Here is a 23381-nt window from a genome sequence, read left to right as displayed (position 1 = left end):
CTGTAATCCCAGCACTTTGGGAGGCCGAGGTGGGCAGATCACCTGAGGTCAGGAGTTCGAGACCTGCCTGACTAACATGGTGAAACCCCGTCTCTACTAAAAATACAAAAAAATTAGCCAGGTGTAGTGGTGGGCACCTATAATCCCAGCTACTTGGGAGGCTGAGGCAGGAGAATCACTTGAATCCGGGAGGCAGAGGTTGCAGTGAGCCAAGATTGTGCCATTGCACTCCAGCCTGGGCAACAGAATGAGACTGCATCTCAAAAAAAAAAAAAAAGTTCTCTTCTTTCCTCATTCTCCCTTTAGATAAAAAGTCCTTCTTGAAAGCATTGTCTATCAAAAGTTGTGTCCCTCCTTGCCAGAAAGGCTCATTCTCAGATAGTACTGTCCCACACTGGGGGCAGGGGAGGAAAGGAGCCCTCTCACTGAGGAATTTTTAACAGCACCCAAAAGCTGAATTGGTGTGGCATCAGAGAATGGAGACAGAGAGAGAGAAAGAGAGAGATCTCACCCAATCCTATAGTTGCTGTCACTTGTTGAATCATCTCTAGTCTTCAGAGTACCATGAATTTAGTTTCTCAAAAGAAATAAAACAATGAGAAACACATAACATTAATAATTTGAGTAGTAGAAATATAATGCATACAAGAATGATAATCACAAAGCGAGTCTGTATCCTGGAACAGTAAGGGAAACTTACTGCCTATTCCATTAGGCAGCCAACTGAAAACATCAGGGAAAACATCAAATCCCATTTCTTCTTTAGTGATTTCTTGTAGCCAAGTGGCTTCTTTTCTGATTTTTGTTAGAGAAGGTTCTACTGCGTGGGAAACATTTATGTATATGCAACAAAAGGTATTTGCCACCACACATACATCTCCCTGCTCAGCTAAATATATCATCTAGAGTGATGTGATTATCTAGTACAACCTTAGCCAGTGAATAAATAGCTTTTTATTGAGCTGCAAAAGAGGCCGCAGTTTCATCAGCAATGTTTTTCTTTTTCTTTTTCTTTCAGAGACAGTGTCTGGCTCTGTTGCCCAGGCTGGAGAGCAGTGGCTCCATCACAGCTCAGTGCAACCTTGAACTCCTGGGCTTAAGTGATCCTCCTGCCTCAGATGCCGAGTCACTGGGATTACAGGCCACAGCCACCATGCCTGGTTTTCATCAACAATGTTTCCTGAGGTTACAGAAAGATTTGTAATCCTGGGAGGAAACACTCCCTTGAAGCAAAAGTATTCTCCCCCCAACAAATGCAAGGAGCTATCTTCTTGATAGCCAGGCAGATAATTCTCAGGTTTTGCCCCACAGAATCTCTATCTAAAATAGAGCAGTGGTCATGCCTAGTGAAAAGTTTGAGGGAACTCGCCCAATGTTGGGTTTCTTCAGAAATATATATATATAGCTCTGAAGAAGACATATATATATAGATCTTGGTGAGGCGGTGTACACAATGGTAGGCTCCCCTCTTTCTATGGGTTTGGGTTTTACCTTGAAAGGAGCTGTCAGAACAGAAGTTTCAGGGAAGGGGCCAGAGCCCTGGGGACTTTCCTCAGGTGATGGTGATGGAAGAAGAGGCAAGGCTCAGGTAAGAAAGACTATGCACATGCAGGGGCAGGAGGAGAAGGAACAGTTGGAGGCGAAAGAGACAAAGCCTCCTCGATATTTCTCAATTCAGAAAACCTGTCAGTTTACCTCTTTCAGCTTACTTCCTCAATGGAGGCAATTTTCTCAGTTCTTTTAGAAATTTTAGAAATTTAGAAATTTCTAGGTCTCATTGGAAGTAAGTCTCCCATTTAATTTGTATGGTTGTAAAATCAAATTTCTCTTTTTTTTTTTGAGACAGGGTCTCACTACATCACCCAGACTGGAGTGCAGTGGTGTGATCTCGGCTCACTGCACTCACTGCTTGCTGCATGACAGCCAGTAAATCCAGGGACAAGGTGTAGAGGCAGGGAAGGTGACTTTATTCCAGAGAGCCACCAAACTGAACAGATGGTGAACTAATATCCTAAAGAACCATCTTAAATTAATACGATTTTCAGACTCCTTGTATGTTAAGGAAGGGAGGAAGAAGGAGATGGTTGAGGTGAAGAGGTCTGACAATGACAGACTTATGGGCTGCAGTGAGAGCCAAATGGGATGGGGAAAATTATTTGTCTTTTGTCAGGTCACAATGGTCTTACAAATCTTCAACATAACACTGTTACTTGTGCATACAACCTCTTTATCTTCTCAGGAGTCAGTTTGGGGAAGGGATTATGATCATCTGTGCTTTAAAGTTAAACTGGAAGCTAAATCCCTCCAATAGATAGCTTGGGAGGGGCCTATCTGCAGAAATAAGAAAAAGCAGTTAGGCTGAAAGACATCACCACAGGGTAGGAAGGGTTAGGAGCAAAATGCAGTTAGTCATGCTAGGCCTTCTTTTCATTGTTATATATTTATTTTACATTGTTATATATTTAATTTACTTGAACACATAATTTTAATTTTTTATACTTTTTTTTTTTTTTTTTTTGAGATAGAGTCTCACTCTGTTGCCCAGGCTGGAGTGCAGTGGCGCAATCTTGGCTCACTGCAACTTCTGCCTCCTGGGTTCAAGCAATTCTCCTGCCTCAGCCTTCTGAGTAGCTGGGATTACAGGAGCCCACAACCAAGCCTGGCTAATTTTTGTATTTTTAGTAGAAACAGGGTTTCACCATGTTGGCCAGGCTGGTCTCGAACTCCTGACCTTGGGCTCCTGAAGTGCTGGGATTACAGGCGTGAGCCACTGTGCCCAGCCTAAACAAGATCATTAAACCATTTTAATCTGTCAAAAGAGTCACACTGATTTTTAAAAAATAATGTAATGGGCTGGGTGTCGTGGCTCATGCCTATAATCCCAGCACTTTGGGAAGCCGTAGCATTCAGATCATGAGGTCAGGAGTTCGAGACCAGCCTGACCAACATGGTGAAACCCCGTGTCTACTAAAAATACAAAAATTAGCCAGGTGTGGTGGTGTACACCTGTAATCCCAGCTACTCAGGAGGCTGAGGAAGAAGAATCACTTGAACCTGGGAGGCAGAGATTGCAGTGAGCTGAGATTGCACCACTGCACTTCAGCCTAGGTGACAGAGTGAGACTCCATCTCAAAAAAATAAAACAGAATAAATAAAATAAAATAATAATGTAATGAACATTTTCATGTCTTTATATATTAAATATTTACATTATTTAAATTGTTCAAAAGCATCAAGGATTCCTATCAACTTCATTTCATTCATTTTATTGTCCAAACTATCAAGACCATTAATTTAGTCTACAGCTAAATCTATTATTTTTTCACGTTAGAAATTCAACAAGAAAATTTTTCCCTAATGAAACCTCACATTTCAAGCATAAGTAGGCTGGGCGAGGTGGCTCACACCTGTAATCCCAGCACTTTGGGAGGCCAAGACAGGTGCATACCTTGAGGTCAGGAGTTTGAGACCAGCCTGGCAAACATGGTGAAACCCCGTCTCTACTAAAAATATAAAAATTAGCTGGGCATGGTGGCATGCGCCTGTAATCCCAGCTACTCTGGAGGCTGAGGCAGGGAAATAGCTTCAACCTGGGAGGCGGAGCTTGCAGTGAGCTGAGATCGGACCACTGTACTCTAGCCTGGGCTACAGAGCAAGACTCTGTCTCAAAAATAAATAAATAAGCATAAGTAGTAAAAAAATAAAATAAAATAAAAAATAAGGTACAGTGTCTTGCTCTGTTATCCAGGCTTGAGTGCAGCAGGGCAATCACAGCAGACCAACTTGGAACTTCTGGGCCCAGGCAATCCTCCCGGCTCAGCTTGCCTTGCATTATTTTAGAGATAGGGTCTTGCCCTGTTGCCCAGGCTGGTCTCCGACTGCTGGCCTAGAACAATCCTTCCGCCTCAGCCTGTTGAGTTGCTGGAAGTACAGGCACAAGACATGCAGCCTAGCATTGTAGTAAAACAATTTTCAACAAATTCTTAATTTTCTTTTTTTTTTTTTGAGTAGGGAGTCTTACTCTGTTACCCAGGCTGGAGGGCAGTGGTGCAATCATAGTTCACTGCAGCCTGCCTCAGTCTCCCTAGTAGCTGAGATTATAGTCATGCATTATCATGCCTGGCCAACTTAAAAAAATTAGCTAATACTTAAAAATTTGTAGAGACAGGGGTTTCACTATGTTGCCCAGGCTGGTCTCCAACTCCTAACCTCAATTGATCCTCCCTCGTCAGCCTCCTAAAGTTCTGGGATTGCAGATATGAGTCACCATACCTGGCTTAATTTTCTTAATTTTATATAAGTGATTCTTATTATTCCTAAGATAATTGGGGCAGTGACTCCTTTAAAATTTTAGAGACCTAATTTGCCTATTCACTTCACTAAAAGAGTATGCCAATTTTTTTCATGAGAAAATATCCTATATTTATAAAGCAGGAAAATTCCTTCCACCAAACTAGAGGGCATTCTAAAGAAACAAGTTTTGTTAAGTAACATCACTTAAGGTGAAAACAGAGACAATGGTATCTATTAACAATGTTTATCAGTGAAGGAAATAAACTGAAAATATTAACATCATTAGATCCTCAGAGGGCCTTCATTGCTGATAATCTGAATAATATTGTAATACCCTTTTGAGTCTGGCAGGACATTCTCTCTCCAGGGCATGTAACGGTGGGTGAATAATTTCCTTTCATTCATTTTCATTAAGGGCTGAACTTCCTTAATGTTCTGGAGATTATTAAATTTGATTTGTATAGTTGTGAAAAGTGCTAATATTGCTGATTCCATTGCTTATATGTGATCATATAAATCTTTTCTCTCCTTTCTGTAGTGTGGTTTAAACTTAATCTTTAAAGGACATGTATTTGAATTTTTCAGCTGGTTAGAAACCTGAATATACCAATCAAAGAAAACTGCTCCTTACATGCTACAGATTTAGTTTTCTTCCTGTACTAAGATGTCTTTTAGATACAGTAAATTTGTTAAAGCCAAGAGCTCCTATGGAACGAAGTTGGGTGGGAGGGGGGACATTGAGTAGTAAGATCACTCTTGTAATAGAGATGCCACTCTTGCAGATATTGACAACTATTGGGCCCATAAAATTTTTACCAAACATTGGAAAGACAAGATATGAACAACTTATCATTGCTGCAGTCTCAAATATCAGGAAATACCATTTTTCTCAGGACAATAAATAAACAATAAAAAAGACTCACAGAGCAGATTAGCTATCCAAACAGGGACTGGATCCTTATCAACACGACCCAACAGAGATTGTCCCCAGAAATTCACTTCATAACATCAAAACCAAAAACCCACACTGATGGCAAAAAATAATGATGCAATAATGAGAGAGAGGGAGAGAGAGAGAGACTTGTCCTATAGCCATACTTAGTGGGTAAAAGCCAAAGATCTCAATTTCTGCTCATGATACTTAATAGAACAGAGGGAACATGAGCCAATAGCTCAGTGGGTTCAGATCTGCACCAAGTGCCTGTTGGATGCAGGATTCTACTGTCTCCAATAATATGTCTCAGATCAACTAATGTGGTTTTTTTTTTTTTGTTTGTTTGTTTGTTTTTTTGAGACAGAATCTCGCTCTGTTGCACAGGCTGGGGTGCAATGGCGCGATCTCGGCTCACTGCAACCTCCGCCTCCCGGGTTCACACACACCACCACGCCCAGCTCCTCTTTTTTTTTTTTTTTTTTTTTTGGATTTTTAGTAGCGACGGAGTTTCGCCATGTTGGTCAGTCTGGTCTCGAACTCCTGACCTCAGTTGATCAGAAGTAGATGAGGTCAGAAAACATACCCTGGGAGAGGTTGGCACAATGCCCAGAACCGCCATCGCTAGGCCTGGGGTTTTCTTCTGTAGTGGAATACTAGTATTCATGTAGTGCAGGGAAAAAATCAATTAGATACTTCTGGGAGTTAAAACGAGATGAATTTACAGTGCCATTTGAGAAGGGGTTTTAGGGAATTTGCCAGGGTACTGACGCGTGTCAGGTGCAAACCTCAGGTTGAGAGAGAGCTAAGTATTTTCTGTCCATGAAGGCGATAAGCAAGGGCCTGAAGAAAGAGGGACCAGGGAGGACACTGGCGCCAGAAATAGGAAAGGGCTGCTTGCAGGTGGGAAGGAAGAGTCGGGGTGCTATCTAGAAAGTTGCCTGGCAGTGGATTTAGGATGTGGAAGCGACACATCAAACAAGAAGCTGTCGCTTAAATGAAGTCTGAAGAAAGACTAGATATGTAAACGGCAGGAGATAGTGGACCTGGCTGCTCATAAAATTTCCCGCCTTATATTTCAGGGAGGATCGCAGTTCATTTTCGCCAAGACAGGTGAGACTGCGGTTCTGACCTGAGGGTCTCGGGATGAATTGCGTTCGGGCACCTGGGCGCTGGCAGACCCTTTCCCCTCCACAAAGTAAGCGTCTTATGTCTACAACCCAAAGGGGACACTAAGAGCCGCAAACGCCCTGCTTTCTTCCCAAAGAACAGCGCCCCTCTTCGTAGTTTGTACCTGGCTCTAATAGGTGAGAACACATTCCCCGCTAGCACAGAAATCCTACAAACTCCTGTGGGGGGTGCAGTTAGAAGCAGAGGCTGTATAAAAGGTGACTGGGTGCTAGGGAAAAGCACGAAGAGTTTTGCAGATCGTGAGACCCCAAGACACTGGAGACCATTGACCAATCTCTACAAAAAGCAGCCCAGGGTAGAAACGGAAAAGCTGTGTGGCCTTCACGCTGGTTACCTTGTTACAACAGCTGAGGCTTCTTATTTCTCCTCCTCTTCGGGCAGAGAGTCGACATGTTACTTCCTATTTCACAATCTTCCACTGTAAGAATAACACCTAGGACACCACCCAAGACACAAACCAACAAAATGAAAACATAACTCTTAGTATACCGGCTATTCTTTAAAGCACAAAGAAACAGGGGAAAGCGCGAACGCAGTCCCCCACTACCACAAATTATGCAGTCGAGTTTCCCACATTTGGGGAAATCGCAGGGGTCAGCACATCCGGAGTGCAATGGATAAGCCTCGCCCATGGGAAAACCACCTTCGTGATCATGGTATCTCCCCTGCCAGGTAAGTATGAGCTCCTATACCTCCGCCCCGCCACAGCCTCACACGCCTCACCCTTTACACACACGGTCACTTGCCCCACGCACCCCCAAGCCCTCCTAGCCCTGACACAAAACCGGAAGTCTCAGGTCCGACCAGCGGTCCTGAACCCTCTCCCACGGCAGGGGAACTCCTTCCTGGCGAAGCAGCAGGTGGGGAAACAGCAGCCCCTGCGCTACTGCATCTACATAGGAGTCGCCCTATCCGTGATGTCACCGACAGTGCGTTTCCCAGTCCCCGTCTGCCTTTCTGCCACTCAGCCGACCAACCCGCTGCCTGAGCTGGCCAGGGGAAGTGACGTCTGCCTCTCCCTTTTTCCCTCCCGCCCCCGCATCTTTTCTCCCTTGAAGAAGCTGGTCATTAACCTGAGTTGCAGAGCAAATTTAGGCGGCCAGATGGATCCTGGGCACTCTTCTTCAAATAATGGCTTTCAATTCATAGACTAGAATGTTTAGGATTACAAAAGAAACTGATTCTCTTCACATTCTTATCCTTGGGACGTAGCATTCCGCTTGAAATTGGAAGCCGTTTAATATCAGAGAGAAACCATATTTATGAAAGTAAAGAGACTGCTCAGATGACTGCAAACCAGTCTTCCTTACTGACTTTATCGCTGGTAATGTTATAAGACAGTTGGACAGTTTCATGAATCTCGTAGTATTTTTTTGATGTTTTTTTTTTTTTTCCAAATTCAGTATTGTAGAAAAATATGCTGCCACAGAAGAGATGATTGGATACGTGGTGTTGGACTTTGTCATCTCTTGCACAGCCATCTCCCGACCTTAGTGCTTACCTCATGTTGGTTTTTTATATTCTGCAAAGACAAAACCAAAATAATCCAAATTTGACACAAATACTTGGGATACATCTTATTTGAGATGTTTAATAAATGTCTGGGTCATCTTTTCTTACATTGGATTATAACGCAGGAAATACTGTGAAGTAAGCAAAGTTGGAATTCCCAAGTCAAAGACCATTTGAATATTTACAAGTAGATTTGAGACAGGAATAATACAGGGTGGTCGCAGGGTAACAAATTCTAGGCAGCAGATTTACATGACTTGAGGCTATGGGCTGATAAGACGCTGAAAAACCAGAGTGTGGACCAAGCTGGCTAAGACTGACTGGACCCAACGTGGTGCTGGATTTGATGTAGGTTTTGCCTAGGCCCTCATTATATGCTCATTAACATACGAAATCACACACCCACCAGTGCCATGACAGTTCTGAGACTAATATGTGATGTAAAAATGGATGGCACCACAGTTCCGAGAAATCTCCACCTTTACCCAGGAATTTTCATGAATATTCCAGTCCTTGGTTAAAGAAACCCATTGAGATGAAACCCCAGAATCCATTGTTCTCTCTTGGGTATGCCTGAACTTCCCTTTCTTGAGTGTGTACTTTTTGCTTTGCAATAAATCTCTTCTTTCACTGTTTGCTGACTCATCCTTGACTTCATTCTTGAGATGGTGTCAACAGCCTGGACACCACGGCTGGGGTCAAGATCCCACCAATGTCGGGGGACCTTTCCCAGCCCACCAGTATCAGATTCTATTCCATTGCTCAAATCACAAAACATCAAGTGCAGAGTTCTCCTTGGAGACCATAAAGTAAAGATTCCGTGGCATGGGGGCCAGTTAGGCCACTGGAAGGCATGGCAAAATATTGAAAATGAGGGATTAGGTGACAGTGTAGTAGTAACTGCTGAATACTAAATACTTCAGCCAGGCTCCATTCCCTGGATACTGATAGGGAGACACATTGTCCAGGTACTAGTGGAGAAATACTTTCTGGGTATCTGACCAGCCTTTGTGGAAAGAACTGGCACCATCCTGCAGATGTAACTGCCTGATGGGTTCTTCCTGCCCACTGTACATACAAAATCAATTCATGGAGACCATGGCATTGCAGTAAAGAGTTTAATCGACACAGGCCAGCCACGACATGTGGGGGACAGAGTTTTTACTCAAATCCATCTCACTGAAGGCTTGGAGGTAAGGGCTTCCAAAGATAGTTTGGTGGGGAGGGGGCTAGGCTTTGGGCAGTGCTGATTGTTGGGGATGAAATCACAGGGGTGTGGAAAATGGCCCTCCTGCACTGAGCCAGCTTCTGGGTGGGGGCTAAGGGACTGGTTGATTTTCAGGCCAAATGGTGCCATCCAGTATTCAGAAATGCAAAAGCCTCAAAAGACATCTCAAGAGGCCAATCTTAGGTACTACAATAGTGATGTTCTTCACAGCAGTAATTGGGGAAGCTGCAAATCTTGTGACTCTGGAATAATGGCTGGTAATTATTTAACGAGGCATACATCTTAGCAGAATTCAGGCCCCTTTCATCCTCCTGACTTGGTGGCCTTTCATTAGTGTTACAGGGGTAATTTAGTTTTGGGGAAGGTTATCATTTAAACCAAACTTTTTGGCTGTCCCCAATGTTTTTGGCACCAGGGACTGGTTTCATGGAAGACAATTTTTCCATGGAAGGGGGTGGTGGATGGTTTCTGAATGAAACTGTTCCACCTCAGGTCATCAGGCATTAGTTAGAGTCTCATAAGGAGTGCGCAATCTGGATCCCTCACATGCGCAGTTCCCAATAGGGTCCGAGCTCCGATGAGACTCTAATGCCGATGCTGATCTGACAAGAGGCGGAGCTCAGGTGGTAATGCTCCAAAGCCTGCAGCTCACCTCCTGCTGTTTGGCTGGGTTCCTAATAGGCCATGGACCAGTACCTGTCTTGTGGCCCTGGGGATTGGGGACCCCTGATTTAAATTATAAACTCAATTTTTCCCAAAGATAGCTTGGGAGAAATTGCACAGGAATGAACAAAGACAGCTAGCCTGTGAGGCTAGAACCAAGATGGAGTCAGCTATGTCAGATTTCTCTGATTGTCATAATTTTGCAAAGGTAGTTTCTGAGGGACTACATTGGACACTTGTTAAAAACATCAGGCAGGTTTTATTGTATGTACTACAGTAGGCAAGAGAGACCAGCAGAGAACTGAACTCAACCTCAAATACAGCAGGAAGAAGTTGAAGATTATAGCCAATTGGCGAGATAAGAAAGTCAGTAGATGGAAAATTACTAAGAGGAACTTGATTAGCTATCAAAGATGGTTGGGAGGACTCTTGCTAAACTAGACTCAACAGTATTCTTTTCTAAAACTGGACTTGGCAGGCCAGGAACTAATAGAGAAAAGGGCTCAGAGGAAACTACTAAGGTTTGGTCAAAGATGGAGTGCCTTGTCAACTCTGCATTGAAGCTTCTGCAAATAAATGAAGACCAACCAAATGAAAAAAAGCAAAGGCGATTTATTCTGAGCTTGCTATAGCAGGGAGTCAGCCACTGTACTTGTGTTTTGTCAGAGACTTGAAGGCAGTCAGAAGGGTGGGAAAGCTTTTTAAAAAGAAAGGCTTCAGGTATGCTTCAACTGGAGGCTGTCAGTATGGTGAAGCTGCAGATAGATGAAGAAAATAAAAATATTTTACCCCAGAATGTATTTCTTTGGCATATTTTAAGATGGCTGTCAGAGAGCCAGCAAACAGAAGTAACTCTTCAAAACTGTCTTTTGTAGGGGAAATTTACACCTGCAGAGAATCTGCATTAATCCAGCCTTCCCTTGTCAGGATTGAGAAATAAAAATAAGCCCTAGGCCCTATAAACAACTGAATGGACTCCCTCTTGGCTGACAGGACCACAGAGAAACCTTGAAAGCTGTTTCTGGCTGTGACAGGATAGAAGGTCGGACATGCCCCCTTAAAACCCCTCCCTCACTAACTGCCATTATGAGGCAGGAGAAACAGCAGAGGGAATTGGAAGTTGGATAAAAGGCAGAATGAGTAAAGGCAGAAACAGAAGAAAGGTGATGGGGCAGGAGAGCAAGAAGCAAGATAAAAGGCAGAAGCTGAGCAGCCAAAACAAAAAGTAAGATTAAAAAAAGCAAGCAAGGCCAGGCGCAGTGGCTCATGCCTGTAATCCCAACATTTTGGGAGGCCAAGGCGGGCAGATCGCCTGACGTCAGGAGTTTGAGATCAGCCTGGCCAACATGGCGAAACCCCATCTCTACTAAAAATGCCAAAAATTAGCTGGGCGTGGTGGTGCACTCCTGTATTCCAGGCTACTCAGGAGGCTGAGACAGGAGCATCGCTTGAACCCAGGAGGCGGAGGTTGCAGTGAGCTGAGATTGCACCACTACACTCCAGACTGGGCAACAGAGAGACTCTGTCTGAAGAAAAAAAAAAAAGCAAGCAAAGACCCCATTGCTGGCAAGATCCAAAGCAGTAAAGGGGCAGCTCCTCAGAGATAGACATGTGCATTCAAGAAGAAAAGTATCCTTAACATGACTCCATATGATAATCAGCTCATTAAAACTCATGCATATGGACTACATATCATGCATGTACTTAAAATTATGGGATGGAGGCAATGTGCAAGCACACAAGGGCCAAAGTAACTAAGCAACCCACCTATCAATCTAAAGGCAAACCCTGGCTAAAGATTAGGCATCCTTGGGAAGAGAAGAAAAAAAACCACACATAAAAAGACCCAAAGTACACCAAACTAATACTGATCTCATCTCCCAGAGGTCAGCCCACTCTCCCCACTCCAAGAATGTTACTGTGCTTAATAAACTTTTGCTTTGCTTTGCTGCTTTGTGTGTGTCATGTTCATTCTTTGGGACACCAAGAGCCTGGAACAGCATGGCACCATCTGGTAAGAATTAGGATTTTTTTTCTTTTTTTTTTTTTTTTGCACTGAATCAGTTCATTTATTTAACAAATACTGACTACTATGTGCCAAACAAGGATCTAGATACTCAGGAAACACATCTCTACTAGCCTCATGGAGCTTACATTCAAACAAGGGTAGGGGACAGGCACTAAACAAAATACATAAGTAAAAGTAGGTTAGATAGGCTGGTGGGAATGTAAAATGATGCAGCCATTGTGGAAAACAGTATGGTGGTTCCTCAAAAAATTAAACATAAAATTACCACTTGATCCACCAATTCCACTTCTGGGTATATACACAAAGGAATTGGCCGGGTGCAGTGGCTCATACCTCTCATCCCAGCACCCTGGGAGGCCGAGGTGGGCGGATCAGGAGGTCCGGAGTTCAAGACCAGCCTGACCAACATGGTGAAACCCCATCTCTACCAAAAACACAAAAATTAGCCAGGCATGGTGGCGCACACCTGCAGTCCCAGCTACTCGGGAGGCTGAGGCAGGAGAATCGCTTGAACCTGGGAAGTGGAGGTTGCAGTGAGCTGAGACCTTACCCCGGCACTCCAGCCTGGGCAACAGAGCGAGATTCCATCCCCCCCCCAAAAAAAAAAGAAGAAGAATTGAAAGCAGGGACTCAAAGAGATATTTGTATACTCATGTTTATAGCAGCATTATTCACAATAGCCAAAAAGTGGAAGCAACTCAAATGTCCTTTGACAGATGAATGGATAAACAAACTATGGCATATACAGACCATGCAATATTATTCAGTCTTTTTTTTTTTTTGAGATGGGGTTTTGCTCTTGTTGCCCAGGCTGGAGTGCAATGGCGCAATCTCGGCTCACTGCAGCCTCCGGCTCCCAGGTCCAAGCAATTCTCCTGTCTCAGCCTCCAGAGTAGCTGGGACTACAGGCATGCACCACCACGCCCAGCCAATTTTGTATTTTTAGTAGAGGTGGGGTTCCACCATGCTAGCCAGGGTGGTTCAAACTCCTGACCTCAGGTGATCCACCCGCCTCGGCCTCCCAAAGTGCTGAGACTACAGGCATGAGCCACCAAGACACCTTATACAAAAATCAATTCAAGATGGATTAAAGACTTAAATGTTAGACCTAAAACCATAAAAACCCTAGAAGAAAACCTAGGCATTACCATTCAGGACATAGGCATGGGCAAGGACTTCATGTCTAAAACACCAAAAGCAATGGCAACAAAAGCCAAAATTGACAAATGGGATCTAATTAAACTAAAGAGCTTCTGCACAGCAAAGGAAACTACCATCAGAGTGAACAGGCAACCTACAAAATGGGAGAAAATTTTCGCAACCTACTCATCTGACAAAGGGCTAATATCCAGAATCTACAATGAACTCCAACAAATTTACAAGAAAAAAACAAACAACCCCATCAAAAAGTGGGCGAAGGACATGAACAGACACTTCTCAAAAGAAGACATTTATGCAGCCAAAAAACACATGAAAAAATGCTCACCATCACTGGCCATCAGAGAAATGCAAATCAAAACCACAATGAGATACCATCTCACACCAGTTAGAATGGCAATCATTAAAAAGTCAGGAAACAACAGGTGCTGGAGAGGATGTGGAGAAATAGGAACACTTTTACACTGTTGGTGGGACTGTAAACTAGTTCAACCCTTGTGGAAGTCAGGATTTTTTTTCCTAAGGGTTAACAGACCAACTTTTGGAAAGACTTGCTTCACTACTGTTATCAACCAACAGCCTGATACTTTCTCTCCCTTTTGGTGGTTTTGACAAAGCAAGCAAGCTGCATTCCCTCCTGATAAGAGACCACCGATCTAGGAATGATTCTGGCCAGACTACAGAGGATGTACAGTGAGGGTTTTCATATCCTCTGCTTCAGCTTTTGAAGTCAAAGGGCCACAAACTCCACTCTCAGATGATTGCTAATGCCACCATTTTATGAACATGTGCCCCATGGAGAGGCACGAAGCTCAATTGCACACCTGCATATTTTTCCTCTTATAAATATTCATATTGGAATATTATTTGGTACTGCTCCCATGAAAGATACATTTGCAGAATGTACTCAAATTAGAAGCATTATATAAACAATATAATGTAGAAGTGGTGCATCCAGTTCTCTTTTTTTTTCTTTCTTGAGACAGAGTTTTGCTCTTGTTGGCACGATTTCGGCTCACTGCAACCTCCGCCTCCCGGGTTCAACTGATTCTCCTGCCTCAGCCTCCTGAGTAGCTGGGATTACAGGCATGTGCCACCACACCCGGCTAATTTTGTATTTTTAGTAAGCATGGGGTTTCTCCATGTTGGTCAGGCTGGTCTTGAACTCCTGACCTCAAGTGATCTGCCCACCTCAGCCTCCTAAAGTGCTGGAATTACAGGCGTGAGCCACCACGCCCAGCCACCAGTTCTCTACACTATACAAATATCTGCAGTGTAGACATTTCCACAATGACCAAAGATACGTGTACAAGAATGGTGACTGCAGCATTCTTTGTAATCCTAAAACCATGAAATCAACCTCATCCCAAAAATATTTTTTCCCTTTTTTTTTTTTTGAGATGGAGTCACACTCCGTTGCTCAGGCTGGAGTGTAGTGATCTCAGCTCACTGCAGCCTCCACCTCCCAAGTTCAAATGATTCTCCTGCCTCAGCCTCCTGAGTAGCTGGGATTACAGGTGCATGCGACCACACCTGGCTAACAAAACCATTTTGAAAAGAGTTAAATAAATCATGCACAAACTGAGGAAAAATAGTGTTTTCAAAACTGATGGAGAGGATCACTATGATGATGAATGATTCCACTGGTCACATTATTGATAGACCAATCAGTAAATCCAGACACATCCTGGAGATACTACTAGACTCCTATTACTAAAATATGAAAAAATGGAGGCACATAAATTACTCGTTTAAGCGTATAACGAACTGAATTAGAATTTTATCACACCAAAAGTGGGTTCCTAGGTGTCTGTTTCAGGATCCTGAGTTACACAGGTGTAAACCCGCCATTTCAGGAGATACCCGGTTAAGAATCTGATCGGGGAGGTGGGCTGGACCTTGACACGGATCAGTCATGAATTAGTGGCTTGGGGCTGGCCCTTGACATGGATCAGTCATAAATTAGTGGCTTGGTACTCCGGGAAGATAAAATCTTCCCAATTTGTCTAGTGATTGACAATGCGTGAATGCTTTAAAAGTTGCAATAAGCGTCCCTGGATGGGCTCCAGCCACCAACCTTTCGGTTAACAGCCGAACGTGCTAACCGATTGCGCCACAGAAACAAGCACTACCGGCTCTACTAGGCAATATAGGAAGCGCACACCCACTAAACTTCCTCCCTCCCTCCCATTAGCGCCCGCCCGGCAGGACGACCGAGCAAGACCTTGGAAAACCGGAGAGATCAGAACGGTGAGCTGCGCTGGTCAAGTTGGACACTTGCGCGTTAGGAGATTCTGGAGCCAGAGGGAGAGCCGAATGGCCTTCGCCCGCCCTGCCCCTCTCTTGCTTCAGAAACCCCCAGAAACTCCCCGGTCGGCGACCCAGCCCGAGCCGCCTGGGGTCCCAAGGGAAGCTGAACGCCCGGTGGGCTCCCGGGATGGTTCTTCCCGTTCTTTGTGCCGCCTTCAACCAGTGAAGGAGCCTGTATCCACCCTGCCCAGTCGCTTTTGGGCTGCTGCGGAGCTTCCGCTGCCATCTTCGGATCCTGTGTTTCGCACGGGGGGGCTCCATCAGGGCAGGGATGGTGGTCAGGTTCGCTCGCGGGTCCCCTCGCGGGGAGCAGGGTCTGGCACGCACTAGGGCGCACGAGTAGGACTTGTCGAAAGAATCCCTCGTCACCTTTAGCTTTTAGTCCTTTAACTAGCCCTGAGAGTGGAAATCAAGAGATTTTTTCCATACGGAAATTCTTTTTACAGAGCGTTGATTTCTCGGCACCCTGCGGGGCGGGCAACTGGCAGGGCCTCCGGTGCACCTTCTGCTCGGTGGAGCTGCGGGGGCTCAGCTCGGCGGGGGTCGGTTCCTGGGGCCGTAGGGCGGGAGCGGAGGAAGGGAACAGCAAAAGCAGGGAAAGAAGCCAGGGAGTCCTTGAACCAGACATCCAGACTTCCTGAAAGGCTCGTGCAGACGCACAGGCGGGATCTTCTGGAGGTGAGAATTGTTTTTGTTTGTTTATTTATTGTAGCAGAATGGGGAAATGGAGTGAGAATCTGAAAGAGCCCCAAACTCGAGGGCCTATTGCTCCCCAAGAATAACATCTTCCAGAACTAGACAGAAACTAGGCGTCTGGGAACCCTGAAATCCTCGGAGGAGCAGCATCATCCTGACCCTCTGTGTTCCTTTTGGCAAACGATTTGCTTCCATTGTTTGTTCAATTGTCTGTTTGTTAAATAAATAAAACTCTTTTCATATATCTTCAAAATTATGTTGGTTCTATTACTTTATGGTTACAAACAATGCTGCAGTCATCATTCTTGTACACTTCTCATTGGCCACTGGTATATTTCCATAGGGTGGAGGCCTGGAGAGCAGTTGTTCCAACATATTGTTTACATAGCTTTTATTTCATTCCGTTTTCGTTCCTTTGTTGCTTTATTAGCTATAACCCTTTTCTTATTTCAGTGGCTGCTTTAGGGGTTCTGGGATACATCTTTAATTTATCACAGTCTGCTTTCAAGTGTCATTATATCTCCCTTTCTGGCTTTATCCTAGTGTTATGTAATTTTGCTTTATGCATTATAATCTTTGTGATTCATTATTATTACTTTTATTATGTCAAATTTTTTAAAAGATTTAAATTATAAGAAAAAGTATAGTACATGCTTTCTAAATGCCATTTCCAATATTTGTTTCTTTGTATAGGCCCACATTTTTATCTGGTATCCTTTTGCCTCTGCCTAGAGGACTCTTCAAGATTTCTTGTAGCGTCGGTTGGTGAATTCTTTTAGCTTTTGTATGTTTTTCAATGTCCTTATTTCACTCACAGTTTTGAAATTTTATTTTTGCATAGAATTCTAGGTTAACTTTTTTTCTCTAGGTACTTCAAAAACGTTGCCATTTATTAAGCATTGTCATTATAATATCATCTTTCTTTCCTGTGTTTGTAAGAATGGCATAAAGCCGGTTTCTTGTGCTGGTTATATACTTTTCAGAATGCGTATTTAAATTCAAAATATTAAATTTTATTAAAAAACTAAAAATATTAATCATGAATGTCCTGGATTCATCTTAAGTTCCACCAACAGTGCACTTAAAATGTGCCCAACCTGAGGGTCAAACCTACCTGCTGTGGTGTAATTTGTGTTTGTGAGACATTCTTAACAGCATTTGCTTTCCCCAGCTGAGTGATCTTCCTCACATCTGAATGTCTTCAGTGCAAAAGGAAACCTTTGTCTTTGCAAAAATACTTTCAAATATTCTTACTTCAAGTAAGTGCATTAAAAACAAACTTCTCAGTTGCATCCCTGGAATCCATGGAAAGCCCAGGAGAGACAATCAAGTGCTTCAGGATCAAGACCTAAACAAGGGAGGATGAAGATGGCTTCTTCACTAGGAATCCAGCCAAAATCAACTGATTTGGTCTCCAATGGAGATCGAAACTCGGTTCACCAGCGACGTGAGGACCCGGCCCAGAGGAGGTGGACTTTCTCTTCGTGGTGCCTTCAGATAGGAAATCTCCTAGGATTTCTTTCTTTCCCTTTGATCTACTTCCAACTCTCCCGTTCTATTTCTTTAAGACCTTTTTTGGATCCCTACGGCGAAGGACCTAAGGGGACGGTGCCCTTCCCTAACGGTCCCTCCCTGGCTGGGTGTCTTCGGAGCCCAAGCTCACCCAGAACGTTACTGCCCGCCGGAGACAGCGAGAGGATCAAGGAGGGCGGCGGGTGCGGTGGGAACCACAGAGTCACCGCGCACCTGCGCCTCGCGGGCTCCTAGCAAATTGAATAAGTGACCCCTGAAGCTTTTCTGCAGGTCACAGGGAAGGGGAGGATGGCTGCCGACCCGCGGGAGAAGCTTTGAGAAGCATCGGGAGGACCTGGCCCTGCCTCTGGGCCTTGAAGACAGGCCTGGCCAGGCTGATTTTGTCGGGCAGGCCCAACGAAAAGGGTCAAGGGCGGCCCAAACCCCGTCCTCGAGATTAAGGCTCTTAAATGTCTGACGGTTTTGAGACTAGTCAGTAGAATCGATGCCGCCTGTATCCGGAGACCGGAGACTACTTTGCCAAAATTCAGAGACAAAGAAAGAGAAAGATTGGGCAGAGCAAAGTCTGTAATTAACCCAAACAGGAAACGTAATTTTTCTGAGAAATTGTATGTGTGCTGTGAGAAAAAGAGTAGCCTCAAGGAGAATCTGTTTTTTTTGGCTTGAGTGTAGGGAAGAATGGAGTTGCCACCAACAATGGTGCGTTGAAACGGCAGGTGCACCAGGCTGTAGATGTGAAGGAATTAAAAATAGTTCACCCCAAAATACATTTCTTTGACACATTTTCAGATGTCTGTTCAGAAAGCCAGCTGTAGAAGTAGCCCTGAAAAGTTGTCTTTTGTTGGGGCGATTTGCATCTGTAGGGAATCTGCATTGATGCAGCCAAGTCTTCCCTTGCCCAGATCTAGGAAAGATTAACTGAGAGTCTGACACCTGTAAAGGTCTGAAAGAAAGTTTTAGGGTTTATTCTCTCTGAGAGCTGCTACCTGTAAGGTTTCATTTACATATTAAGACCACCTTTGCTAGCCAAGCCTCCTCTTCTCTCCTTCCCATAACCTGTCTTGCCCACAATAAATGGATATACCTCTGACTCTGATGGTACCTGGTTTTGGCCATGATTTGAGCCCTCATTCATTCTGTTGCCTCGAGATGGTATATAAGCCTCTGCATCCCATTGTGGGTAGGGTAGGATAATCACTCTGTGGCCCTCCCCATGTACATTTTAGTACATTTTATGCCTTTTCTCCAATTAATCTGCCTTTTTTGAGTTGATTTTTGAGTGAAACTTCAGAGGGTTTAGAGAGAGGGTTTCCATTGGTCCCTACAGTTATGGAGCTGTAAGCAGGATAGCAAAGCTCTGCTCTACTGGAAGCTGCAGTGAAGAACCCAGGATCTGATCAGCTGCCATAAGGGTAAGAATTTTTTTACCAGCCAGGCTCCTGGCCTCCTTCTCTGTGTGGAATCTGATCAAGCGGACAGTAAAAATCACTGTTTCTTTTCCCTCTCCAAAATCTTGATTAATGGGAGAAAAGGATTTGTGTGACTAGTCTTGGGTGTGGTGACTCTGGTGTGCTTTTTTGGTACTTTGTGGTACCAATTTATATTGTTTAATCCTTTTCTTCCCAGAAATTGTCTGTTCCTTTGTCTTTGTCTCTATGTGTTATTCTGTCATAAAAGGGGGTACTGGTTGAGGTTCCTTCTCAACTCATTTTATGTCCTTGACAGCTTGACTTGTGACCAAGTGGGAGCACTTTCTCTTGGTTTCCACTATCGGGTAAGAGGTGGTAATTTTCAGGTCATATTACATGGCCTGTCTGAAAATGGCTGGGAACCCGAGTACATTTTTTGTTATAACTATGTCAAGCTCTTGGGGCTTATCTTAAGAAGTCCCATCCCTTTGAGGCTTTTGCCGTCTCAACTCTTGTTGCCTGATTAGTCCTAGAAAACCTCAATCCCAAGAGGGCCTACCTGGTATCACAGATTCACAGGTCTGTGACGGGAAGCCCCCACAAATTTGTGGGTTACTGGAGGAAAACATCATCCTTAACCATCTGTGGCCTACTCCTTACATTGAACTTTTTTCTTGGAGGGGAATCTTTGGGATTGCCTCTTCTATGCCCTTCTCAGGAAGTTAACCTGGAAAATGACATCCTGGGCTTTCCACAAAGAGGCTATTTTGTTGAATTGCTATTGGAATAATTACACCATTGGATATTCTAGTTGCCAATGGCCTGAAGATGGATCCCTGAAATTAGACACCTGAATTAAAAAAAAAAAATTTAGAGATCTCTTATTTGAAAGAGTTGATAGGAAGATCAAATTAAAAGAAAGGCACATACTTGTGTCATAGCTACCCTTAAAAATTCTCTTGATAATATTATCTGTGTTCTGTAGGGGAAAAAACATCTCTTGACTAAATTAAAGAGAAAAATTTGATCCAAAACAAAGTTAACATTCTTCGTAAGCTCAAACTGCCTGCTCTGGATCCCTTCCAGGATTCACAGTAAAGTCTGCTCTACCTTGCAGTTCAGTACTTAAAGTTCTGTGCTTTTGCTGCCATAGCCTGGGTTCAATTTCCAGTCAGGGAACCAGTTTATTTTGGCTTGATATTTGTGTGACTTTTGACTTTTTGGAATACCCATTTATTGATCCTTTTCCCGTTCATGGGCAGCTTTTTTTGTTCATTTGGTTGTTTATTAAGACAGAGTCTAACTCTATCACCCAGGCTGGAGTGCAGTGGTGTGATCTCGGCTCACTGCAACCTCTGCCTCCCAGGTTCAAGTGATTCTCCCAACTCAGTCTCTGAAGTAGCTGGGATTACAGTCACCCACCACCATGCCTGGCTAATTTTTGTATTGTATTATTAGTAGAGACAGGGTTTTGCCATGTTGGCCAGGCTGGTCTTGAGCTCCTGACCTCAGGTGATCCGCCTGCCTCGGCCTCCCAAACTGTTGGGATTATAGATGTGAGCCACCGCTCCTGGCCATTGGCAGCTTGTGATTTCCTGTCCTTCCAGCTTCCAAAGTTTCTGATGACAAATCTGCTGATAATCTTATTAAAGATTTCTTCCATGTGATCAGTTTCTTTTCTCTTACCAATTTAAAGATTCTCTGTTTTTGACTTTTGAAAGTTTGATTATGATGTGTTTTGGTGTAGGTCTCTTTAAGTTTATCTTACTTGGAGTTTGTCTGGCTACTGTGTTTGTATTCATGTCTTTCATCAAATTTGGGAAGTTTTCAGCCATTATTTCTTCAAATATTCTCTCTTGCACTTCTCTCCTTTTTCTTTAGAAATTCCACAATGCAAGGCTGGGTGCGGTGGCTCACACCTGTAATCTCAGCATTTTGGGAGGCCGAGGTGGGAGGATCACCTGAGGTCAGGAGTTTGAGACCAGCCTGACCAACATGGAGAAACCCCGTCTCTACTAAAAATACAAAATTAGCCAGGCATGGTGGTGCATGCCTGCAATCCCAGCTACTTGGGAGGCTGAGGTGGGAGAATCACTTGAACCCAGGAGGCAGAGGTTGCAGTGAGCTGAGATCATGCCATTGCATTCCAGTCTGGGCAGGAAGAGTGAAACTGTGAAACTCCATCCCCACCCCCCGCCACCCCCAAAATAACAACAAAAAAGGAATTCCACAACGCATATGTTGGTACACTTGATAGTCACTTAGGCTCAGTTCACTTTTCTTCGATCTTTTTTTATTTCTGTTCCTCACAATCTTTTTTTATTTCTGTTCCTCAAACTGGATGATTTCCATTGCCTTATCTTCAGGTTCACTGATTGTTTCTTCTGCCTGCTCAGCTTTCTTCGAATTTGACTTTGAATCCCTCTAGTTAATTTTTTATTTCACTTATTTTACTTTTCAGATCCAGCACTTTTCTTTCTTTTTTGATTTTCTATCCTTTATTTATATTTTCATTTTGTTCATGCATCATTTTCTTGTCTTATGCTACATCTTCCTTTAGTTCTTTGGGCACCTTTAAGACAGCTGTTTCAAAGTCTGTCAAGTAGCACATCCAGCAGGTTGTTTTTTTTCTCTCTCTCTTTAATTATTTCTTATGTTTCTTTTCATTTTTTCCCCCATGACCGAATCTTGACTATCAGGCATTTTTCAGTAAGAGTTTCTGTTGGTTCATTTTTTATTTTTATTTATTTTTATTGTTGTTTTTGAAAACTGGACATTTGAATCTACTAGTGTGGTTAACTCTAGAAATTAGATTCTCCTCCTTCCCCAGGGTTTGCTGTTTTTCTGTTATTGTTTTGTTTTTTGATTATCGTAGGTTGTCTCTACGCCAAGGATCAGCCTGAGGTATAAACTTATGGTCTTCACAGATGTTTTCTGAGCCTGAACCTTTCCCTGGGTGTGTGGTCACTCCCTAATTTTACCTATACATGCAGTTATTCTTGAATATTTTATCCTTTAATGTCTGGCTCCCAAAAGGGGAAAAAGAGAAAAATTGAGGGAGGGTGAAAAAAGGGTAGCATCCCTTTAAACTTTCTGGAAGTTGCTTCAGCTTAGGGTGAGGACCTTGCTACAGTGGGGGAAGGTACAGCAGTAGCTGCCAGCCTCTTTGTCTCTGTGCTGCAATCAGCCATTAGAGAACAGAGCCCCAATGTGTGTGTGTTTGTGTGTGTGTGTGTGTTTTGACATGGAATCTTGCTGTGTCACCCAGGCTGGAGTGCAGTGGCATGATCTCGGCTCACTGCAGCCTCCGCCTCCTGGGTCAAGTGATTCTTGTGCCCCAGCCTCCTGAGTAGCCGGGATTATAGGTGCCTGCCACCACACCTGGCTAATTTTAGTAGAGACAGAGTTTTACCATGTTGGCCAGGTGGGTCTTGAACTCCTGACCTCAAGTAATCCACCCACCTTGGTCTCCCAAAGTACTAGGATTACAGGCATGAGCCACTGCACCCGGCCCAGACCCCCAATATTTGGAGACAGCATCCTTTTTGCCCATTCTGGATCCTGAAAGATGTGTGCAGCTTACTGTAGGAACACAAGCTGACTGCCTTGGGGGTAGTGTTGGGTAGCTGCTGTTGTGCTAAGGGCTGAAATTGACTGGATTTACCTACAATTTACCATCTGGGCCTTCCTCTGGAAGTTGCAAGTCTTCAGTAGGCTCCAGAGTTCAGACAGATCCTGCCCGTGCAGTTGTTGTCTAGATTCCAGGTGCTTCTCATTCCACCATCTTCCCAGGATACCCTCTGACCTTCTGGATTTTGAATTCAGTCAAGCTGTTCTGTAACAGCTAGGGTGAAAGCCAACAAAGATCCTGCTAAGAAAGCTCCTTGGAAAAAAAATGTTCAGAAGTAACACAAATATCAAACTGGAAAGAAATTGATTTAGGAACCGAACCCAGGTTGTCATGGTGAAAAAAGGGGCAGAACCTTAGCTACTGAACTGCAGCCTGCGGTATGAGGTGACAACCATTGCTTTTTTAGTTTGGTTTGGCTAGCAAAAGTGGCCTTATATAAATAAAGCCCCTCAGGTAGTCAAAACCTTTATTTTCTGGTTTTTTTCCCGCTCTTTTTTTTTTTTTTTCTTTTTGAGAAGGAGTCTTGCTCTGTCCCCCAGGCTGGAATGCAGTGGCATGATCATGGCTCACTGCAAGCTCTGCCTCCCAGGTTCATGGCATTCTCCTGCCTCAGCCTCCCAGGTAGATGGGACTACAGGTGCCCACCACCACACCCGGCTAATTTTTTTTATTTTTAGTAGAGACGAGGTTTCACCGTGTTAGCCAGGATGGTCTTGATCTCCTGACCTCATGATCCACCCGCCTCGGCCTCCCAAATTGTTGGGATTACAGGCATGAGCCACCGTGCCTGGCCCTAT

General features: G+C 44.0%; 1 non-coding gene and 1 pseudogene across 1 annotated transcript; both read right to left on the bottom strand.

The window, feature by feature from the left end:
- Positions 1-6930: 6930 nt before the first annotated feature.
- On the bottom strand, positions 6931-7095 carry LOC129022629 (U1 spliceosomal RNA). Its single transcript, XR_008496496.1, has one exon. It is a non-coding gene; the product is annotated as a U1 spliceosomal RNA (small nuclear RNA).
- Positions 7096-14545: 7450 nt separating this feature from the next.
- LOC129015481 (uncharacterized) overlaps positions 14546-23381 on the bottom strand; it is a 54150-nt pseudogene continuing 45314 nt past the window's right edge.

The sequence above is a fragment of the Pongo pygmaeus genome, chromosome 1 (assembly GCF_028885625.2).
Source record: "Pongo pygmaeus isolate AG05252 chromosome 1, NHGRI_mPonPyg2-v2.0_pri, whole genome shotgun sequence".
Taxonomy (NCBI): domain Eukaryota; kingdom Metazoa; phylum Chordata; class Mammalia; order Primates; family Hominidae; genus Pongo; species Pongo pygmaeus.
Note: the sequence above shows the minus strand (reverse complement) of the source record. Positions and strands in the feature narration are given on the sequence as shown.